The sequence below is a fragment of the Carettochelys insculpta genome, chromosome 2 (assembly GCF_033958435.1).
Source record: "Carettochelys insculpta isolate YL-2023 chromosome 2, ASM3395843v1, whole genome shotgun sequence".
Lineage (NCBI taxonomy): Eukaryota > Metazoa > Chordata > Testudines > Carettochelyidae > Carettochelys > Carettochelys insculpta.
This window is the reverse complement of record NC_134138.1, coordinates 48,287,783-48,307,523: the sequence shown is the minus strand read 5'-3', so window position 1 is coordinate 48,307,523 and position 19,741 is coordinate 48,287,783.

Sequence of the window (19,741 nt, the reverse complement as noted above, 5' to 3'; positions counted from 1 at the left end):
GAGTACTAGCTTGTTTTCCAGGATAACAGAATCCTGTGTTTGCAATGTTAGGATTAAACATCAATGAGAAGCATGCACTATAGGTAGCAGCCTCTTATTGGGTCTGCAGGCAATATGGAATTTGCTATGTACCCTGGGCTGTACAGTACTGTGAAGTCTTATCATGCAGAATTGACTATTCTCTTGATGGTGGGACAGCTTTGTGCCCCACAGATTGTGCTCAGAGTGGTGATTTTACAGAAAGAACACCTGCTGCTCTGCCTTGCTATGCATTTGGCTTCATTTTTCATCTTGCTCGTGCCTGGACTGCTCTGTTCTTCAGTGCATATTTATTTGGCACCTTTGAAATTATTGTAGTGTGTAGCTCTAAATGTGAAACCAGTCTTTCTCCACCACAGAAATGGAAAGGGCTTTTGCCAAACTGATCAACCGGAGCCGGAAGCTATGAATTTTGCAATGGAAAATTGTAAATAGATAATACTGGAAAGTCCAAACAGTAGCACCATATGTAACAGATAAAACCAGAGCCAGTAAAGGACTTAGATATCATTAAGGTTAGTGTTAGATCCACTGTCCTGCATAAATTCTTCATAACATTCAAGGGCCTTTTTAGGATGGAAGACACAAATACAGCTTTGGAGTGGTCACACAGTACATCTCTTCCATAAAACTGTCTGTATGGACCACCCTCGGCCGGTATGTGGCGCTGGTATTTGAGAAACTTGCACGCACATTTTTCCCTTGAATTTTTTTTCCCTTTAAGAGCCTATTTATCACTTTTTTTTTCCTGAAGTGACACTTAACCACTTTATTCATGTGGAGTGGAACTTTATTTCTCAAGCAACTGCTTTGGTAGCAGTGCAATTCTGTGTGAGAAAGGGAGGCAGAATTGTAGCATATTTGGTCAAGAAAAGCCCGTTGTTAGGCTGTTGCATTTAGATCGGCCTTTGGGGTATGAGTGCTCGGTTACCACAAGTGGGAGCCAAACAAGAATCACAGACTGTTTTGTTCTCCTGCTGATCTTCAGGCTTCCTGACCAGGCTGAAATAAAAATTGCGGTGTGACAACTTCCAATCCCTTTATGGTCAACTGGCTGCACCGTGCATAAACAACAAAACATGGAGCAAGGGGGATGATTAATTAACCATACAAACCAAGGCTTGCCATCTGCTTGGATCTCCAAACACAATCCAGTAGACTTTTGCAGGGCCATGTGATCTTGACTCTCTTCACCCTCTTACTCTCCTACCAAGTCAACTGTTTTGCAACCACATGTCATTGAACAGCTAATAATTGATTGAGATGGGAGTCACATGCATGATCATGTTACTTAGATGACAGAAACACCACATACAGAAGCATTAGGGCCTTCATTCTCAGTTTTTAATTCTAAATTTTTCAGGGGAATTTATCAGTGTCTATTACCATAACAACAAAACCAGGTAAAAATCAGTGCAAAAATTATTAATAAATTTTCTGAGTAAATATCAGTGTTTATGTTGGTTGCCAAAAAGTATTTAGTAGATTAATGCTTTGAATTCTATTCATCAATGTGGTCTGCTGAAGAACTAACACAGAACTCAAAACACAATGTACACTCTGAGTTTATCTCTAATCTCCAGATAAAATGTTTCATTTGAATAAACCGTTTACAGTGGTAGATGTAGAACTTTTCACCAATAAATATTTACATTCACTAACTGGACCACACCATTTGCAGTGTACACTCTCAACGTCCTACTTTTCTGCTGGGTTTGTTTTTTAAAACTTTTGAATACTTCCTTGTCTGATACAATTTCATTTTCTCCCCATTTTATCTGCTAACAGCTTGAAATGTGTCTATAGAGGGTGTGAGATTCATCAGTACATTCAGAGGTGTGCATGATTCAAAGCTTGTGTGAGTGCCTCTTCGTTCATTTTGTGTATCTAGATTAATACATAGTCTTTCTTCAATAGGCAGCTTTGCACAGATATGCAGACTATTGTACGATCATAGTACATATATCTCATGCAAGGCATAGTATTTCCCTGGTAAGACACATTATTTTTATATTGTTGAATGATACAAAAGTAGGACAAAAATCAGGGCAAATGAATAATGCTTTATGTAAAACCTGGGAATTTTTAGATAAAAATTGGTTTACACTGGACGTGAAAGAGCTCGATTATATTGTAGCATATTTGGTCAAGAAAAGCCCGTTGTTAGGCTGTTGCATTTAGATCGGCCTTTGGGGTATGAGTGCTCGGTTACCACAAGTGGGAGCCAAACAAGAATCACAGACTGTTTTGTTCTCCTGCTGATCTTCAGGCTTCCTGACCAGGCTGAAATAAAAATTGCGGTGTGACAACTTCCAATCCCTTTATGGTCAACTGGCTGCACCGTGCAGTCAGGAAGACATTTGCAATAGAAAATAAAATAGTTTTCTTTTTCCTGCCACCAGGTTAATCCCTATATTTAGTCATCAGAGCTGAAGAAGCGGGTTGTTCCCATGAAAGCTCATCACCTAACAAATAATACTGTCAATCTTTAAGGTGCTACAGGACTGCTTTCCCTATGTTTAGTGCTTGTTTGCTAGGGGAAAGGCATCTCCTCATTTCTTAGATGGAGTACCATGCCTGGATGGCAGACAGTATGGATTATATTTTCCCCCTTATACACTTCGGTTGTGGATGCAGTTTAGGAGTGGGTGGCTCTATACCCCTCCAATAATGTCTCAGCTGTCAGCAATGCTGCAGGCTTGGCTTTGGCAACCTCCAGCACGCGTGCCAAGAGTGGCACGCAAGCCCCATTTCTCTGGCACATGGTGGGAGCTCAGTCCCACCCCTCCTCACCCCATGCAGCTCCCCACAGGGGCTGTGCACCCCAGGGCCACCGGCAGCTGCCTGGAGGGGCTGTCTACCAGAAGCTCTGCACCCTGGGCTGGCAACAGATGTCCACCCAGAGCGCTGCACCCCAGGGCTGGCAGCGGCTGTCTGCCCGGGACTCCCTGCCCCAGCCCCCACTACTGCCTCCCCACCATTGTTTTCAGTTGAGTTTGTTGAAGAATGACTCCAAGACATCTTGGTGTCTGCTGCTTGTGTTGAAATCAATACAAGAACACATGTGGCAGTGGAAGGTGAACTGCAACCCTTGAGTGCTGCTTCCATGCATGAAGAGCTAGCCTAGGCAGAGGTCATTTGCTCTCTGCCACTGAGCATGTGGTGGGCCAGCAGTTGCGGGGCAAGTTCTGCTACCTGCATTTCCCAACACTGAGCTGAGCAAGGCTAACCAGAAAGCTGGCATGAAGTTCTGCTCCTTTCCCACCTTTTCAGTACACTTGTGAACTGCTCCTAAGCAAACTTCCTTCTCTTCCAGCGACCCATATGGCACCCTGTTCCGGTTGGTCACACTGCCCACCCGGCCTCCAAACTCAGTCTACACCCAAGGGGAGACAATGTGTTTGGGCTTTTGTATTTGGCAGGAGCTCACCAAGGTCAGACATTCAGCTCCATAAAGGGTTGCTCTGTCCCCCAGCCACAATCACCATGGCCTTCACCCTCATTCCAAATCCATGAGCACATGCAGGCTGATCTGTGGTCAGCACTAGTGTTCACAGGCACCAACTTCTCAAGCTGGGAGTGCTTGACCTCTGCTCCAAACCAGAACCCGCTCCCACTCACTCCATCCCTTCCCCTGAAGCTCCCACCCTGACCCACCTCTTCCCCAACTGCTTCCTCCCCACTCCTGAGTCCTTATTCTCCTTTGCAGTACTTCTGAAATGCTGCAAAATAGCTGTTTATGCTGGGAGGCAGTAGAGGGAGTTAGTCATCAGCTGGTTGCCAGAAGTAGGAGGAATTGATCAACCTTCTCCCAGCACCTCTAGCTGGCTGGAAGCCCAGCAGGGCTCCCAACCAGCTAGAGGTGCTGAAGGAGATGAAAAGTTGGGAGGACCTTGGCTATTGGTGGGTGCTGAGAATGTGCTAATTTTTCCTGGTGGGTGCACCAGTCCTTTGAGGATGGGGACTGATAAGTCAAGCATAGAGTGGGCACTTTGTGAAAAGTGTTCACCCGCATCTGCTAAAGTGTTTTTGACTTCAACCAGGAAGAGTTCATTTGAGAGCCTAGTCATTGGCTGGTTCCACCCACAGAGTTGTTTTGGGGCCATTGATAACAGTTTAGTTTTGTGTGACACAAATAAGTTTCTTTTGGTAGTGGAATCAATGCCAAGCAAAAGGCAGTACTCATGGGAAAGGAGGAGTGAGGTTAGAAAAAATATTGTTCAAATGCAACTTATTAAGAGCTAAAAATAATCCCCGGGTACATTCATGTGAACTCTTCCTGCAGCTGGGTGTGTCTTTATAGTGTCTTAAATTTCACATTGAAATCAGGCTGATGAGTTGTGGCCTCATTTTCAACCAGACGATTCCTAAGTGGAGTTATGACATTAACACAAAAGATGTCCATCAAGCACTTACAGTCGTGTTGTAATCTGCATCTCAATAATACACATGCAGTTTTTTATTTAGACTTTCGGGAAGTGAGAACAGAAAAATACTTCCTTTTTGTTTAACTATAATTTTGTCTCCCTTTTTGTGACTTCCATGACCTTTGTACCAAGTGCAATATATTGCCATTATCAAGGCATCTGTTGAAAGTTAATGTATAAGAAGTCAGTGGGTGGAATTAAAATAGTTACCCCTTGTGAGAAAACAGAAAAACATCTCAACACTTAAACCATGATCCAAATTTACATCAGGCATATTTCGTGTAATAAATAGATACTTAACTTCCACAGCCATGTCTCCATTTCAAGGAGTAAATTATGGTGTTTTAATTGACTTCTCGTGAAGTGTTAGTAGTCTTCATTTGCCACTGAACCTTGCTCTAACTGAACCTCCATGGCCATTTTCTTCAAGTCCCAGTAGACAAATACATGTTCATTGTTCAGTGTCAGTTCATCTTGCATTTACCCACGTCATAAGCTTACTGGAAAAACAAGCAGACTGCTGAGCTTCACACACATGTTGGTGTGCTTTGCACTCATATGGTCTGCAACCTGTATAAACATAAGACTGTAAAATTCCTCCTGGTATTAGCACAAACCGTGTCTTGAGCTCATTATCGGGCCAGAGGAATCTTGGTCATGTAGTTTTTGAGTGAACTTCCAGGATATTAAAGCTTTTTAACCCCTAAGCTGTTCATTAACTAATACCCAGTGTAAGAAATTGTAATGGTTCCCTCATCTTCTCTCAGACCATGTTCCCCTCATTGCAGTGCATTTTTGCAAGTGCCCGCTTTAGAGTCCTTAAATCTGGGACTCAGTTTTTCTCTATATCTTGTATAGCACGGTGTTCTGCAAACAATACATTGTTATTATCTGCTGATGTAAACCAACTGAGTTCCACTGTCAAAGAAGCAGCACTGCTTTTCCTCAGCAAAGAATTTGGCCCTTAATTTCAAATCCATGCTGTTCTTACTTCCAGAAGCTTTGTCCTAAGACATCTAGTTAAGTTCTGCCGACACATGTAGCTTGGTTTAGCTGGTCAGGTTTCAGGCCAGGGGTCAGCAACCTCTCCAAGGTAGAGTGCCAAAAGTTGACCTTTTTACTTCTACGTAGGGTCTGGGTGCTGGTGATACTTCTTAAAACCACTAATAGTCCTACTTACAACAGCTTCATTAATAAATTAAGATGCAGAGCTTCACCATGGTATGTGCACAACAAGAAGTCCTGTGGCACCTTATATACTAAGATATTTTGGAGCATAAGCTTTCGTGGGCAAAGACCTGCTCCATCAGATGCACCCGCTCCATCAGATGCACTCAAAGCCTTAACACCTGTGGATTGACAAAAAGCAAAGCTAATGAGTGCATCTGATGAAGCGGGTCTTTGCTCACGAAAGCTTATGCTCTAAAATATCTGTTAGTCTATAAGGCGCCACAGGACTTCTTGTTGTTCTTAAAGATACAGACTAACATGGCTACCTCTCTGATACTTGTCACCACGGTAGGTGGTGGTTGGTAGCATTAGCTTTGTTTTTTGCCAATCCACAGGCGGCATGGCTTTAAGCAAGCTCCCACATGGGCATGGGGGAGGAGGAGTGGAGCTGAGCTCCCACCTCACGTGCTGATGAAAATCGGCTCACGTGCCACGTGCTGGGAGCTACTGACCCTTGGTTTTAGGCCATGTCTACCCTAGCACCTCTGTCCATTAAATTTTTGTCGGGAAGCAGTGTGAAAAAACCACACTCCCAATTGACGTGAGGTTCACCAACAGGAGTGCTACTGTGGGCGGCACTATGTGGGGGGGGTGGGGGGGGGAGATTTCTCCCACTGACATAGAGCAGCTACGTGGGAGATCTTATCTATAATGTAAACATAGTCTTTGATCAGCTCCAAGGGGGCTGAAAGATGGTACCCTGCCTCTGGGACTGCGCAGCCAGCTTGGCCAGCACGTGCTAGCTCAGCCCGAACTAAATGCACCCGCTCGGCCTACTCATGGCAAATCCAGAGTTACACTGTGCCTTGGGATCTACCCCATACACCAAATAAGTGGTTAGGGCCCACTGTTCCCTCTCGTTGTATGGCCAGTTGGCAGAACACTGAGTGTGTATAACAAACATACAGCTAAACAGCATTTGCCTCCAGAGATCCAATCACTCATTTCCCTCACAGTTTACAGTGTACTCTGACCTTCACAAGCACGCCTCCCCCTCCGCTGCCTGCTTGCCGCTAGTGACATTAACACACAAGGAAGTGGTGCATAGCCTGATTGCCTAGTCAGTCATAGCTTAGTTTTGATTTTCTGGGCCCCAGTTTGTGCTTTTATTGGCAGGCTGCACTGACTACCCAGCACCAGAAACTGTGCTTTAAGCCCTGGATTGTATGAGCTCCATTACGCAAATGCTGTGTATCCTTGAACTTCGTTAATATATAGCACTACTTGGAGGATGGCACATCTCCCTTAACTTATATATACCCAAGCCTTTGTCAGCTGCTGCATAGTCAGGTGCAATTGATTAGGGCAAAGTCCATTGTTCCCAAATACAAAAGAAACCAGCAGTCCTGTAGCACTGCAAAGACTAACAAAATAATTTATTAGGTGATGAGCTCTCGTGGGACAGACCCACTTCTCCAGATCTGTTCAAAATTTCCAGCTCTGAAGAAGTGGGTCTGTCCCACGAAAGCTCGTCACTTAGTAAATTATTTTGTTAGTTTTTAAAGTGCTACAGGACTGCTGGTTTGTTTTGTGACAATACAGACTAACTGCCCCTCTCTGTGACCGTTCCCAAACACAGGACAGGACAATCCACAGGAACATAGTTTGAAGGGCTTGATACTGCCTTCTGTTACATTTGTTTTGGACCAATGTAATGGAATGGAGAATCAAGCTAATCCCTGCCTGTGTCTCAAATGAGTTTGGGAAGCAGCAGGTGGCCAGAAAGTAACTACCCTTCCGTGTTGGATGAGTGCACATACCTGACCACAAAAACAACGAGAATCCTGTGGCACCTTTTAGATTAACAGACTTTTTGGAGCATAAGCTTTTGAAGGCAAAAAATCTTTTAGTCCATAAGGTGCCACAGGACGTCTCATTGTTTTTGTAGTCAGGTATGTGCCACAGTCTGTAAGGTGCCCCAGGACTTCTCAGCATTTTTACAGTTGCAGACTAACACAGCTACCCTGCTGATACTCATACCTAACCACAAGGCACTGGTGGAATCTGGCATGTGAATTCAAAATCTGTGACCACAAAGGGTGCCACTCACACTGCGACTGATCGCACACCTACCCTAGCAATAGCACATATGTTGTACAGAAAGAAGCACTTAAAACACCCCACAGCCTGCTGAGGGCCTGGCAAGGGGTATCCTGACTCAGGATAACAGAGAGTCAGGGTACTGTCTGGGCTTCATAATATGTGCGCTCCTTCCCTTGTGACCCTGCCATTCATCACGCAGCCCTATGAGTCCAGATTTTAAAAAGCACGTGTTTGAGCAGTACAACACGTTACCTTGGTCCTGTCTTAAAAGCTGCAGGTCGGCACTGCAGGCCACATGCCAAAGGAAACAGAGAGGAGCCTTAAATAAAACGGAGGCAAGGGCTAGGTTATTCCAATACTGTGTATTCAACCTGTGCAGAAATCCAGGCAGCCTCTTTCCCGTACAAGGGGTGATCACAGCCAGTACTTTTTACTGGGGACATAGCTACAGTGCTCTTGGCATCGCACTCTCTTGGTAGCACCAAGGGGTGGAGCAGCCGGAAAGGCACAGCATGGAGAAGAGTTAGAGCAACCCACATATGCAGAAGTCTGGGGCGCCCCTTTCTTCCACCGCTCTTTTGTCTTTTCCTTTCTCTCCCTGCTTTCACAGAACCCTGTCGGTTTTTGACAAGAGACAAAGAGGAAGAGCAAGGGGTTGCAGGTAGTAAAATTACCATTGTTACAGCTTCTACAGTGACACGCCTGTGCAGAGGTTTTTCTATACGTTGCATAACTTTTAAGTGCAGAAGTTCATCTGACACATCAATCAAAGGTCCGCCGGAGGAAGTCTGTGGTCCAGCACTGTCTCTTTCTTTGAGGCACTGCAATACAATGGCCCAAGGAAGTTTCTGCGTTAACTGTGATGTCTTCTTCATGGTAATGAACACAGTATCTGGTGAGGAAGAGCAAGTTCCCCAGTAGGTAAATTTTCTCTACTGACCTGTTCCACTTTTAGGGCTTCACATACTCCACACTGGTCAGAGGAGCTGTTCTTGTGAAGTTAACTGACGTTGAGAGCTCTGAGCACCTTACAGGGTCAAGCCCAGTCAGGGATCACGTAAAGACAGAGAAGGAGAAGTGTTCTGGCAGTTGTCCAAACACCATGTTCACTTGGAAATGGTGCATTCCGAATGCACGCTCACATGAATGGTGCATAAAGTTCATTGGTGGAAAATCTCCCCTGAAAGCCCAATTTGGAGAAACAGGCAAGAACAAGCCTTGCATTCTTGGCACTGTCGAAGCAGCTGCATGTCCTGTTTGCAGAGCTCCCTTTTGCTGCTAGCAGTACAAGAAATAGCCAGGGGGAAGGGTCGAGACATGAGGAGAAAAGAGCTCGCCCACAATCAGAAGCACCGGGAGTGCAATTTTTGAATGCAGAAATCAGATTTGATTGCTGAGTGGCAGCAAAACTTGATTGCAGGTTGTTTGCAAATTGGTTAGTAAAACACTTCCCAGCAAGCATCATTCACGGCACAGGTGAGTTGTGGTAACGCTCAGGAAGTGCTCCGCTCCCCGGCGCCTCGTCCAAAATGTTAATTGCTACATGGGGTGCTCCCACGTACCCACTCCCTTTCCTTCTGGGTGATCCACCTTACAACCCCCTTGCCTCCAGGCACCAGATGCCACTGATTCAAGGTCATCTGACGCACCTGGTAGTGCATAGCCAGGTGAAAGTGTTTTAACAATACAGTCATATTCTAAACTAAGACCCAACGTGCCACACACACATACTGATGAAGATGGTGATAAACATCACTGTGAACAAATGGGAAAACTAGGGGACAAAATATAATGTAGAGATGAGAGCTCATTACACAGGGGATGGAAAATATTTTGACCGACAATGAGAAGCCCCACCTCTGTTTGACGCACACCCTAAAGCTGCCCCCCACAGTGATCACATTGTCCCTGCTAGGCAGGATGGTGGACAAGCATATGGACCTGCACAGCAAAACCTCAGTGCCAGTTCTGTCCTCAGAAGAGCAGCTCTTGAAATCAATAAAAATGAGCCTGTGTGCGTGCTGGGGGCAAAGGTATTCAATTGCTTATATGGCTGACAACAGTCACGTCTCTTAACTTACGGCTTACCGGACCTGTGAACACTTCTGTAACTCAGGTCCGTAGGGCCCATCTTTTTCAACTACAGTAAACCCTCAATTTAACAGACCCTGATTTAATGGCATTTGGAAATAACGGACACTGTCCATTAGCCGCCCCCCCTCCCCTGAGGTCAATTAATGCCGGTGACTCCCTTCCCCCATTAGTCCATCAAATCAAGGGTTTACTGTATGCAGACAGAGACCATTATTTACAGTTCATTAAAAACTCGATGCACCTGAGAAAAGCGGGTATTCAGTTAGACACCTGCAACTAGGTATGTGTGCACATGTCTGACAAACTAGCTGCATATTCGCTTGGCTGCATTACGCATACACAAATCATAGCGTCATAGAATATTAGCACAGGAAGGAACCTCGAGAGATCAGTGAGTCCAGTTCCCTGTACTCCTGGCAGGACCAAGCACCAAGCTCTTCCCTGACAGATGTTTGTCTAACCTGCTATTTAAAAATCTCCAATAATGGAGATTCCACAGTCTCCCTAGGCAATGTATTCCAGTAATCAACTACCCTAACAGCTAGGAAGTTTTTCCTGTTGTCCAACCTAAATCTCCCTTGTAGCAATTAAAGCCCATTGCTTCTGGTCTTATCACGAGAAGTCAAGGAGAATATTTTATCTCCCTCCTCTTTTCCGCCTCTTCCCCAGTTCTTTCAATCATCCCAATTAGGTCATGTTCTCTAGACCTTTAATCATTTTTGTTGCTCTTCTCTGGACCATCTTTCCTGAAATGTGGCACCCAAAACTGGACACAATATTCCACTTGAGGCCTAATCAGTGCAGAGTAAAGCAGAATTGCTTCGCGTGTATTGCGCACAACACTCTTGTTAATACATCCCAGCATGATGCTATGTTTGCTTTTTGCAGCAGAAGCAGCAGTATCACACTGTTGACTCAGATTTATCTTGTGTTCCATTATGACCCCTAGATCCTTTTCTGCAGTGCTCCTTTGTAGACAGTCATTTTCCATCTTGTATGTGTGAAGCTGATTGTTTCTTTCCTAAGTGGAGTACTTTGCATTTGTCCTTATTGAATTTCATCCTGTTTAACCTCAGACCTTTCATCCAGTTTGTCCAGGTCATTTTGAATTCTAATCCTCCATTCCAAAGCACTGGCAACAAATCCCAGTTTGGTATTGTCTGCAAACTTTTCAAGTGTTCTCTCTGTGCCATTATCTAAATAATTGATGATGGTATTGAATAAAACCAGTCCCAAAACTGATTCCTTTGAAACCCCACTCATTATGACCTTCCAGTATGACTGTGAACCACTGCTAACTGTTCTCTGGGAATAGTTATTCAACCAGTCATGCACCCACCTGATAGTAGCCCTGCCTAGGTTGTATTTCTCTAGTTTATTTATAGGACGATCATGTGAAACTGTAGCAACTGATTTACTGAAGTTTAGGTATCCCACATCTACCACTCCCCCCTCACTGACAAGGCTTGTTATCGCTGTGGGATAGTTTGCTTTTGCACCCTTAGTAATATCTCTGAAAAATGGCCAGCTATCTTCAGCTGTCTTTCCTCTTATTCTTGCTTCCTATGGGACCTTACCTACCAACTCCCTGAGTCTGCAAGTGTACTCCAGCAATTGCATGTAGCTACCTTTGCTAATCTGATCCTAGAATACAATGTTTCACTTTCTTGTGGCACTGGTCAAAGAGGAAAGCCTCTTACAAGCAGATGGACTGAAGCGTGCCTGTAACAAACCAAAGGAGGTACTAAATTCCAAATGTATGACCTAAAATACTATCTCACCTGTCCACTAGAAGCCCATTTAGTGCTGTGCTGAAACTGGAGAACAAAAGCCTCTGCCCTTCACTTCTGCTTCCAGTCATGTCCTAGTAATTACAGCCAGGGCAGTGATCGCAGAAATCCTGGCTGGATGACTCGTATTTGGAATGTACTTTCTCTGTGTCTAGGGGAAGATGGGAGGAGGCGATTACCAGAAGGACCTGGCAAAGATAGCAGCTGGGATTGCAGGGGTGAGGTGAGATAGGACTGAACCAAGTTCTTCACCCAAGAAGTACACTGACTGACTTTGAGGGGCAGAAGTCTATGTAACCTGGGAATTTCCCTTCGTAGGGGAAGCCCCCAGCAGCTGTATTTTTCAGCATTCTGCCAGTTCTGCACTGCTGGAGCAGCACAATCCAGCCTGCAGCCTGCCCCCTTTTCTGCTCAGAAGATAGGGACCTTTTATCTGTTTTTGTCATAGTGCTTGTGTTGGTGAATTAATATTCAAAATGCATGTTCGGAACAGTACGGAAAAGCTGTCAAGGAATTTCCCCACGCTTTTCTTCCAGCTGTCTGCGGAGAACTACTGTTCCTTGCGGAAGGAAGCATGAGGCTGCAAAGCACTCCTTTGCAAAGTGTTTTTGAAAACCACAGAGCTAACGGGCCATTTTCTGAACAGGAGTACAGTAGAGTGGGACATTTCAGCTGCTCCCTCTGCTCTGCTTGGGGCGTCTCACTTCTCTCTCACCCAAGCAGAGGTGACTAGTGCAGGGATTCTAGGGGACACTGGTCATATGCCCTGCCCGCTGCCCTTGTCCCTCCCACCTCCCAGCCCTGCTCCACCAATGCTCCACCCTTTCCCTGTCCAAGCCCCTCCCACTCCTGCCCCGCTCTGTCCGTGCCCTGTCTCTTCCACAGAAGAGCCATGCCACTTCTACTGAGCATGGAGCAGTCCCCCTCTTCCTTGGGTGGTGTGTCCTGTGAGCAGTGTGAGGTAGGAAGCTCCTGCTGCTCTCAGGCCTTGCTGCTCCAAGGAGGAGTTGCCTGCCCCTGCACACCTCAGAAGCCACATAGCACTGATGGTGGTGTGGGGGGGCTGATCTGGGGGTGCATGTGCCCCCCCATGCCCCCTCCCCCATGCATTGCCTCTGCACCAGTAGTTTATAGTGTATGCTGTGGCTTGGTGCCATGGCGTAACACCTGGGCTGTGTTGGCAGTGCTGTATTAGCACCTCGGCGGCATTAGTATAACAGGAAATCCTGACCTCTTGCGCAAAGGGGTTAAGCCCATGCCTGGCTTTGCCTGGAAGCACTGAAAGGCATGCTTATGTTTTGTGAAGAGCCAGTGATTAAAGAACCGCATCCACAGCAGTTCTCTGAAGCCTTAGATTATAGGCCAGAGCAGGAAACTGCATAAATTAAGCAATCTTTTGAAACTCACCAACAGCCACTTGATTGTAAGCACAAGAAAGCAAGACACGGTAGCTGCGTCTACACGTGCACGCTACTTCGAAGTAGCGGCACCAACTTCGAAATAGCGCCCGTCGCGTCTACACGCGTCGGGCGCTATTTCGAAGTTAACTTCGACGTTAGGCGGCGAGACGTCGAAGTCGCTAACCTCATGAGGAGATAGGAATAGCGCCCTACTTCGACGTTCAACGTCGAAGTAGGGACCGTGTAGACGATCCGCATCCCGCAACGTCGAAATTGCTGGGTCCTCCATGGCGGCCATCAGCTGGGGGGGTTGAGAGATGCTCTCTCTCCAGCCCCTGCGGGGCTCTATGGTCACCGTGGGCAGCAGCCCTTAGCCCAGGGCTTCTGGCTGCTTCTGCGGCAGCTGGGGATCTATGCTGCAGGCACAGGGTCTGCAACCAGTTTTCAGCTCTGTGTATCTTGTGTTGTTTAGTGCAACTGTGTCTGGGAGGGGCCCTTTAAGGGAGCGGCTGGCTGTTGAGTCCGCCCTGTGACCCTGTCTGCAGCTGTGCCTGGCATCCCTATTTCGATGTGTGCTACTTTGACGTGTAGACGTTCCCTCGCAGCGCCTATTTTGATGTTGGGCTCAGCAACGTCGAAGTTGAACATCGACGTTGCCGGCCCTGGAGGATGTGTAGACGTTATTCATCGAAATAGCCTATTTCGATGTCGCAACATCGAAATAAGCTATTTCGATGTTGGCTGCACGTGTAGACGTAGCCGGTGTGTTAGATAAACAAACTCCCATGTACTCTGTAATGGTACCAACTGCTAATTCCATTAGAGAAAAGGAGGTTCCCAAATCATCATGTGGTAACTTTGCACTTAAATCCCACCCCGAGTAACATTGTGGATTCTGCAGCACCGGTTTAGAAATGGCCTTTCCTGGGTGTGCTTGAAATGAGTTCCTGCCAGTGAAAGTCAGACAGGAAGAATCAAAAGCTTTGTTAGCTACCAAATCTCTTCCAGTTTAACTGCACACATTGTACTTACCATATTGCAGCGGCAACACACGAATTGTGCACACAACTACATACATAAACTCTTGCATCAGTTGACTGGACCATCTTGGATTGCTACCACATTACCAGTTTGGAGGAAAAAAGGGTTTTGCGGGGGGGGGGGGGGGGCCGCGGGTGAAGAAAACACTGAGGTCAAAACTTAATTGGAAAATATTTGATATTGCCAGGAAATGTGTCTGTTTAGTGGTTCAGGCAAAGGAATGACCTGGGCATCAGATACAGCTTGAGTTCAGAATTGAGCCATTTCAAACTGTGAGACTCACCGCTTGTCATATTGTGTTGTGTTTATATCCATGTGGCTTCAAGCAATAGCAAGACTAATAAAGCTTGGTCAAAGCTCTTATTAGCCACAGTCTGAAACGTCTTAGTGACATAAATAGACACTGTTAATACCCAGTGTTACGCATCTGCTGAAGTAGGTTAAGGTATTCTTCAGCTTTGCTGGGTATGTCCCAGTATATAAATAGACTGTGTGTATGTTGAGCTAAACAGAAGGATTAATATGGAGACATGGCCGGGGGGGGGGAGGCGCTACTGTAACAACACCAAACCTGAGTGTGTGAGTGTCATTAAAAGCAGGATGTGTATGAATCACAGTGATCAAAATTATTGTGACATTTGGGGAACTCCCTTAAATGCCACAAAGATGGCTGGCAAGACAGTACCACTGTGTAGTAAACACTGAGGGCTAAATTCTGACTCGCACTCCAGAGGCACACCGGAGCTTAGAAGACAGAGGCTTTCTTCGCTCCTTGCTCTCTCTCTCAGTGATCTGCGGTATCTGAGCGCTTCATTTTCAGTGCCTTGAGCTGTCTCCGGAAGCCACCGCGGGTAAATCATTAACATCTGCAGGCCTTAGACTGTAAAATGAGTAGGATGGTGCCTGCATTGCAGGGTATGTCTGCGCAGCAGCGTCAGCTCAGGATTAGTGAGACTTCAGTCAGCAGACCAAGGGTTTGAGAGCCCAAGACTTGAGCAGCTACCAGATTGCTAACTGAGTCAGTGGTCTCCAAGCTTTTGAGGGGCATGCCCCCCTTTACCCTGTCCATGGCCTCCCAGAGCCAGGGCCAGGAGCAGGGGCCAGTGTGTGCAGTGGGGAACCACATATAGAGCCCCCATGGCTATCCCTGCGCCTAGGAGCTGGAGGGACATGCTGGCTGCTTCTCAGGTACTGGGTCAGGAGCCAGGGATGCAGCTGATGGGTCAAGGAGGGAGTATTACCCAGCCCTTCCTCACCACCAGCTCTGCTCTAGTCCCATCCATATGCCTCCCTCTCCCGGACTTTCCTCCACACCCCACTCTGATGACATGAGCCCCACTCTGGGGATGTCTACTCTATAATCAGAATGTTTTAACCCAGGCCTGAGCTTGGGGCTCCAACATCTACATTATAGAGCAGAGACCCAAGTCCAAGCAACCATATCCCACACTTCCTACTGCCCTCCACAAATGCAGCATGGGAAAAGTCAGCTGCCATGTCCCCCCATCACAGAAAATCTGAGTAGCCCACCAACGCACCTTGCCAAGCCAGCATCTTGGCCTTCACTCTCCCAGCAACCACAGCCAGCAACACAGAGGACTCCTCTGTTCAAGAACTTCTCTTGATTGGGCTTTCACCCCTGTTTTAGCAAGAGAGCTTAGCTTCCATAAGGTGCTTGCAGGCAGTTTGATGACCTTTTCTGATCCACTTAAGGCACCTGCCAAATAATGACAGAGTAGGTGGAGGAGTATCCAGGCATGGGAGACTCATACTGGCTGATGCTGCTCATGACACTTAGAACAGTGACTGATGTCCCCTGTGCAGACTGGTGTGTGTGTGTGTGTGTGTGCGCACGCCACTGGGCCACAAGCACTGACCGGTGAGACCACATCATCTTGCAAGACCTGCAATGATGCATGAAGAAAGCTACATTCTGGAGGTTTGTGAGTATCTTGACCTGGCCCTGCAGTGTAAAGACATATGCGTGTGAGGGTGGCCATGCATGTCCAGAAGCAAGCAGCTGTAACCATCTGGAAGCTGGCTGCACCAAAATGTCACAGGCCCACTGCCAGCCAGTTTCGCACCGCTGCTCATTAGTCTGGATTGTGTCATGGTTTATCACAGCATTGAGGACTTCATGGGCAATTTGTCCTGTCCAGTTACTTATAGGGCCTGATTTCACGGGCCATCCAGCCATGGAGTTGTCCAAGCTGTTCTGGGACAGCAGGACACAACCTTTGGTCTCTATCTTCCTCCCTTCCAGCTACTGCAAAAAAGTGCCTCTACCCATGCAGCTACCCTGTTCTAAAGCTCCCTTATCTGTGACTTTCGTCTTGTCTCTCAGCACGTCTTTCTCCTTTCTGCAAGTTCCTTTGCACTTGGTATTCAACTCACTCTTCAGCTCTGCCCAGAACTTCCATTATACATTTATCATGGAAACACTTCCCACGGAACTGTCCAGGAATATACGATCAGCCAGAGTTCTGCAAGTGTAGGCCAGCTTTGGAGGGAGGGCAGCCTGAATGACTACAGGGCCTGGAGTGGGACAAGACACAAAGGGTTATTGTCTTGAACACCTCAGTGCAGGAGCACAGAAAAGCTCATGTTGGAATAGATGATGTTTTACTGAGTTACAATTTTAAGGAAATTCAAAAATCACCTTGTTCTGGCTTATTTATACCTGGCCCTGCAGATTTCCAAGACCAGCATCTGATGAAGTGAGTCTGTGCTCATGAAAGCTCATGCTCAAAACTTTTCTGTTAGTCTATAAGGTGCCACAGGACCCTTCGTTGCTGTCAAAAATCACCAGTGCCTTCTGTTGTAATAATGAAATAAAATTAATAAAAGTGCTATTTGTATTTCCGACGGCTCCCAAATACTTCTGTGTCCATGGAGTGTTCTATGCAGTGGAACCTCGTTCACCTGATCTCACTGGGATCAGGGCCAGACCAGTCAAAGTCTGAGCTAAGCTGCATAGGGCTGAGGGCCCAAGCTCTGTCACTCAGTGCTCAGACTGTCAGTCGCCATTCAGTTAAATGCAGCTAATGGAGACCCAGACATAAGGGTTCTCCTGAATGTTTTTATTTTCTCACAGAACACAAAAGCTATAAGCATCTCTGTAAAAGTTCAAATTCCACATTTTTCTGTGGCAAATGGATTTCTAGGATCCTTGTTGAGCAGCACATCTGTGAGTGGAGAGGGCTGATGAGCTACCAAGGTGACCTGAAAAACATACCCTTCTTGGGGCCTCCAGCACCACCCCAGCAGCAGCTAACCCTGATAAACAACATGTGACCTGCAGGCCAGAGGTTTCTCACCCCTGAATGAAATCTAACCTGCGTTGTGATAGAAAACACCATAAATCAATTACCTACCTTTGATGTTTAGAACCTGAGTTTTCTAATACACCTAATGTTGCCAATATAGACATATCGTTTGTGTGGAGAAAAATCTACAATCATTATTATGCAGCTCAAACCTCAGATTTGTTTTCTTTACCAGAATTTATGTTTGCTGAAATTTACGTATGCTGAAAGTAAGCGCTTGTGTCGGAGGGAGAGAGAGCCAGAGCCAGACAGATTTGTCACCAGTGTCAAAGGCTGCCTAACACGTGACACCTTGCAGCAGTGGGAATTCACCTTGGAATTCCCCATTTAGTGTTGGCACTGAAAGCAAAGAACGAGCACGATCATGACGATTAATAAAATGTGTGTGACACTGCTTAGCAACTGGAGGTTGTTTCTCTGACTAACAGCCTTGGGCCGGACCCATGTGAACATGCCAAGGAATGCAAGAGTTATGATCTCATTTTCATGAGCTCAGAAGAGTACAGAATCCCCCCGTTATTTACCTAAATGCTTTATTACAACTGGTCCCAGGCAGCAGAGACATTGTAGCAACCTCAGGCAAGATGACAGCAAAAGCTGAAAGGACACCAAGTGCAGATGGGGAGAGTGCAACAGGAAACAGGGTGAAGAAACATCTTTTGCAAAAGTCTGTGGTTTGCAATCAGCTGTTTAGTTCCCTCCGAAAGGCCACTCAGCATAACAAGTGAATGGCTAAATAGCATTCCAATGTGGTAGATCCAAGAAGGAGCTGTAAGCTTTGACACCATCCTGGAAAGCACACGAAACATCGCATCTTTGTCATTAGGCTGGTGCCCTGTCAACTCCTGATAAACAGCCAAAGACAAGCACAACCTGGGTTTCATCAGTTCTTCCATAGAGGTTTTCACACACTTTTGGCACTCAGACAGTAACTAGATATAAGAAGGTGACATATAGTATAAGGCTCCTTCCACAAAACACTTGTTACAAGTGTAGTACCCAGAGACACTGAGACCTCATCTGGGGTGAGTGAAGTCTCTGCTCTATGGCCTTGGCTGAGCACCAGCTGGCCTTTAGTTCTTGTGGTAGAGTGCAGGGCCTTAGACCCTATGCTCACAGGTTCTGTCCCTGGGGCTGGCAACCCAGGTCTATTGGCATTACAACTGGTGCATTGGCTGGGAAGACCTGCTGGAAGGTCTCAGGAGCTCAGGACATGCTTCCTCAGCCCAGGGAAGCATGTAGTACCCAGAGGCACTGAGACCTCACCACAAGTACGTCTATCACCACCAAGGAGCTAGAAAAAGCTAGAACCCACCCTCCCGCTCCCCCCTGCCCCCACTTTGAAGTCCCAACTCAATCCCTGCAACCGACAGCCCTGATTTCAGTGTCTCCACGTTACCTCACTCCCACCCTGAACTGGCCAGTCTTCTCTTTCGGCCTCCACCCTTAAGCCATCCCCTGGCACAAGCCCCCATCCCACCCCAGATGTGCCACCTCCCACTTAAAGGAATGTGAAGGGAAAGTGGATACTGGCACCAGGACTGTCTGATGAGCAGTGGCTTCTCCCTGTGCTTGTCAGGCTGACCTGAAGAGGTTTGTCACACTGGGACTCCAGCTAGTGAGGGTGCAGCCTTCTCCCAGAGCTGGCAGGTGGTAGGGGGAGCACCACATCTGATCCTGTCCTTCCATGGCTCTTTAACCCCGCTCCAAGCAGACTGTGAGTGGCTGTATGGGGGAAGGAGTTACGTGGTGGGGCAAGAGAGCTGCTGCAGGGCTATCTCTACAGGGTTCCTCATTGCGTGTAGAACCAAAACAAAGCTATGACGGACATGTAGGGCGGTGCTGATAAACGCCTCAGCTGCACTAGCCAGCTCAGCCTTCCCTGGCAGTGGCTGTGAGCAACGGGTCTGAATGACCAGTGCAGAAATGGTGCAGCCCATGACAGGGCTGTTTTCAGCGCTGTGACTGACAACACAGCTGAGTCCTGGGGGAGCCAGAGCCTGGCACACACAGTCCCAGGGATGGAGAGTGCTGGCTTGCGCAGCGAAGTGGCCACATTCTAGAACCTGTGTAAAGGTCACCGTGCTGGACTTGGCCATCACGCAGAGAATGGGAGGCAGGCGAAACAGGAAATGTTGCTTCCAGCCGCGGCAGCTCAAAGGTGAGAGAGTCTCATCAGCACAACTGTTTGTCGTTGCACGCCACATATCGAATCCTCCAGATTGGAGCAATGGGAAACGCAGGGCCACGTGCTTCCATGCTGCGTAACTCAAGTGCAGCTGGGAGAGCAGGGGAGGAGCAAACGAACGCAAACATGGGATGCAGGGAAACCATTCTCCTTTTGTCCCCCT